Here is a 4,755-nt window from a genome sequence, read left to right as displayed (position 1 = left end):
AAAATGGATGATCTGCATGTTACTAGGTCATAAGCCTCTTCAGGGCAAGGATCATGTGTGTTTTCTTCACCACTGTACTTCAGTTCAAAACACAGCACAAAGCACAAAGAAAGTGCATAATCCACAGTGGTTGGATAAGTGAATGAATAAATGGATGAATGCTAGATTTAGGGTGTTTGTCTTTCTTATTCCATATGTTTTCCCTGTTTAAGTTTATTTGGCTGTTTCTTCAACATTAAATTTTCTGCATAAAAAAGTGTTGCTTCTTTGATCAAATTGTACTATATATGCAATTTTATATCTTGCTTTGTAAAATTTAATCTGGTTATCATATTTTTAATAAAGTTTTTAATGATATTATGGATTCATTTCTATTCACTGGATGTATCATATCTTACTTAAATATTAACCTATTGATATAAATTTGAGGCATTGCCAATTATTTTTGTTATTAAAAGAAATTATGGGAATATTTTTATGCCCAGAGTTTTTAAAGTATTATAGAAAGTTTCTTCACAATAAAAACCCTGTAGTGAAGTCTATGGGTCAAAGACATGAATATTTAATTGTTACATTTTAACACATGGTTTTCCAAAATAGTAGTTCAAAAGTTGGTAGCCACCAGCAGTATATGAATGTAATCATCTCTCTGCAGCTTTGCTGATTTGGGGTGCTGTCCATTCCTGTCTCCCATCTCTGGCCCAGTGCTCCTTGAACTACACTGTCATGAGTTTTTGTCTCTCTTCAGATCCTTAGAAACTTTCCCCAATTCCTCAAATGCAAAGAAGCTAAGAGAGAGAAATATCAAAAATTAAGATAATTCACTTCATTATTTCCTTCACTTATTCTTCTACTTAAAATAAATTAAGATTGCTTAAGCCTTTTTAGAGCCACAGAAGTACAAAGGAGAAAATAAGCCCCAAATGACTCCTTTATGATTGAATGCATTTCACAGGTTGAAGTCAAACCGTGCATGGTGGAAGGGAATGGGAAGTGAAAGCCTCTTTTCCCAGTTTCTGTTCCTCTCCTGGAGGTAATGTATCTTTGATTCTTTTAAGAATAAATATATATACACTTAGTGACGAATTTAGAATATTTCATAGACTCTAAGATGCTTCGTGCCAGCCCTTTCCTGGCCTTACCAGAAAGCGCCAATGGACGTTCTTTACAGAAACCTCACCACTGTTGCCTGATTGGCAGTGGCTGTGAGGGGTCCTGGCTCTAAGAGAAGAGGCATTTTTTTAAAGAAAGCGTTAGCATGTTCATCACAGAGTCAAGAGTGTCTAACAGGGTGTATTTATTTCCATATTTTGAAATCTATTATAAAAGGGTCATATTTTTCAGAGCCTTCTGTATCTTGCAGGGGAGTTAAAAAAATTACATCAGGTCACACAATTTGTAATAGGAGGAGCAGGATTTGAAACAGATTCATCTGCTGTGGAATCGCATATTTAAAAAAATTTTTTATCTGCTTTTTTTTTGAAGTTTGTTTTAACAAACAAAAATTTCTGTATAAAAACATTTAAACTTTATCAAATGCTTTAAAAATACACACACACACACACACATACACAGATCCAAATCCAATACAGAATCTTTTGAACATTATCATTTTTCACCTCAGCATAACGTGTAGAGGGATTTCTGGATAAAATTTACATGTGAGAAAAGACCCATAGTCTTACACATGCACACACACAAGAGCACACAATCACAATCAGGAAGAACTAAAGTATATGGTAAGAATGCAAACAGGATGGGAATGAATTTCCTGTAAAGCTTATATAAATGAGCGCTACATGAGTAAAATAACTTTCTAGACTAAGAGAAGATGCAGAGAAGGGAAAGAGAAAGCAGAGGTTAGTCTAACTCATTAATAAATAGTTAGAGAAGGTCATTCAAGAACAGTGAATTTGGGGAGTTCAGATAATCCCTAGTTTTCACCACCTCAAATTCTGTGAATCTGATAACTGATGACGCTTTGAAAGTGTCTATGTTTTCATTTTTTGTAGGTCTTGATTTGTTCATCATTATTTAGGTGTGGTTTGTCCCTTTTGGTGTCAATTCCTCCATTCTCGCACAGTGTTATATCCAATTAACCAGAAGAGCCACAGTAAGAAATCATGGCAAGCACAGAGGACCGCAAGTGTGGCAGTCACGAATGGCAGTAAATAAGAGCCAGACTGCCTGGATTTGCATTTCAGTGTCACTAACTGCTAGCTGCCTGTTACTCAGCAAGCTCCTCAGCCACTCTCTGTCTCCATTTCCTCATCTTCAATTAGGGATCATTATTACCCACTTCACATAGAGCTATTAAGAGGATTTAAACAAGATAATCCATTTAAAGAATTTATCACACTGCCTGGCACAACTAAATGTGCAATAAATGTTAGCTAAAGTTGCTATTAGTCATAGAATTACAGGGGAATCAAAAGAAGAATTTTCTTCTTTCTCTGTATTTCTCTTTGATGAGGTTTTCAGAGGCAAAAAAAGATTGAGGATCCAGTCTTATGAATATAGATGTTTGCTTTTATGTTAGAAAAAAATTACATGGCTCCATATCACAAAATTTAACATCTTTCCATTAAACATCACACAATTCTCATCATCATTATGCCCTACACACACCTTAAATGATGTGGAGTTTCTATTGATATTCATCCACAACAGGGTCCAGAAATTTGAAATAAGAAATGGTTGCATAAATGCATGTTGGCAGTAATCTGTGTGTGTCCCAAGAGCTTGGACCAACACAGATGCCTGGGATTCTGCCTCCAAGGCCTGGACTCCCCCACATACAGTCAGGTGGGTCAGGTTCCTGCAGCCCTTCAAAGCTCCATTTGCGACCCCCTTCAAGAGGGGAGTTTCCAGTAGGTGAAAGAAGCAGCAGCCACGGAGGATGGAATGTCCCACCCCTACTTCAGTATGATATGACAGCTAGCATTGGTTTCTGCTTTCATTGTGTCCAGAATAAAACAGGCTTCTTCCTGAAAGTTCTGTGTCATCTCATCGTTAATGAGCACATGGATTCCTGTTGGCCCCTGCTTGTAGATCTGGCTGATCTGGCAAGGGGAAATGCTGAAAAGCTGAGCAATTTTCATCTGTCAGTTCAACAGCTGTCAGTTCTTCTAGGTAGATGGCATGGTAAACGAAGAAAGTATTTGAGTCTCCATCCTCATGCTTCTGCTGCTGTTGTTGCTGCTCCCCCAGCTGCAAGGTTTCCTGACAAACATAAATGGTTAGCCTTGGGCTCACCATCAGACCTTTTAATGCATTAAAAAGTCTGATTCCATCTGCAGGGCCACAGATTTGAATCACATCATCTCTAGTTAGTTTCAATAAATCTGCCCCTGAAAAGTTTGTAAAAAGCCTCGTGAATGTGGAAAAACGGTTTCTATGCAACCACTGCTGAGCCTCCTGAGGTGTGGTTGTTGGCAGGAGGCTATCTGTGACTGGAGGGGCCTCTGGCTGGTGATTTGGTGAACCATTTCCTTCCCCAAGAGAAAGACTGCTTTGGGAACTGTTGAAGCCAGGTGATGGGGAATTATTGACATACGTGATCTCAGGCCATGGCGAACACTCTGTGAATATAGTTGTCTTATAGGAAGGTTGATATTTCTCCTTCTCATGAGGTGTTCGTTTCTCCATTTTCTCCCTATCTGTTTTTTGTTTTCTGTCTGCACCTTTGGGCTTGAAGACTTTGATCTGGCAGCTGGCTGAGTGTAAATGCTCAGTATATTCCCTGTTCTCATTCTCCTTGAAGGTATCAATTTGTACTCGAAATGGCACTCCCTTCTCTCCACCATGTTTCCTCATAGTGAACTCTGTGCTAATACAGTGCACCTGAATAAACACAGATGTCCTCCTTGCAGGGTCCCACAGGAACTCCACTGTATTTAGTTGGTTTGGATTAGCCCTAGGATCTATTATACTCACAGACACTGGGATATCAAGAATGCTATCTCCAGGTGGGTTCCACCTCCAGCCTTCCAGCTGCTGATGTTCAGTGTATTGTAGCTGTCTGTCATGGAACACAACATGGAATACACTCTTCACCAACTTGCCATTAATTTCTGGTAGTTCTCCAAGTTTCCTGTTGTCTAGTATTTGGATTTCATAAGACTAGCCTTGATTGAGGTATGTCAGGGTTTCATCATGGAGTTTCGCTGCTGGAGAGGTGGCAGCACAAAGCACATATTGAAAAGGGAGGATTTTATTCTCATTGTCTGGAGGCAAACTTGACTCTTCTTGCTTAAAAATGGGCAATGCTAGGACATCACTCATGCTACAGGCACCAGCACGCAGTTGTGGCCGATCCCAGATAGTCTAGCATCAGAGTCCGGCACCAGCCGGGATTCAGTCACCTCATCGGGCAGAGGCAGCTTCAGAGCCCAGGCCATCCTGGCTCCTTCCTTTTGCCCCAGGAGACACCATTTCTAGTACAAAGGCGAGTAGTGTGAGTCTACCCAACGGGGGCAACACTGCAAGACTGTAGAAAACTCCAAACCAAGATCTCCCACGCAATACTCACCGGCCGCCCCCAAGCCGCCCCCGCACCGCCCGCACAACTAATCTCCCGCACCCTATGCTCCTTGCTCTTGGCTGCCCTGACTTCCAGAATCCCTCCCCCTCCCCGCTCCCCAGCCTCCCCTCTAGGGCTGCGCGAGGGTCCTTTGGCTTAACTCTTCCAGACTGCCCAAAGGCAACCCTGGACTCCTCTCACTCCCACTCTTTAGGGTCTCCCCTTGAACTCGT

General features: G+C 40.9%; 1 pseudogene; it reads right to left on the bottom strand.

Annotated features, from left to right (window-relative positions):
* Positions 1 to 2,915: 2,915 nt before the first annotated feature.
* On the bottom strand, positions 2,916 to 4,400 carry LOC132495164 (alpha-globin transcription factor CP2-like; annotated as a pseudogene).
* Positions 4,401 to 4,755: the final 355 nt, after the last annotated feature.

Source organism: Mesoplodon densirostris, chromosome 8 (genome assembly GCF_025265405.1).
Source record: "Mesoplodon densirostris isolate mMesDen1 chromosome 8, mMesDen1 primary haplotype, whole genome shotgun sequence".
Classification (NCBI taxonomy): Eukaryota; Metazoa; Chordata; class Mammalia; order Artiodactyla; family Ziphiidae; genus Mesoplodon; species Mesoplodon densirostris.
Note: the sequence above shows the minus strand (reverse complement) of the source record. Positions and strands in the feature narration are given on the sequence as shown.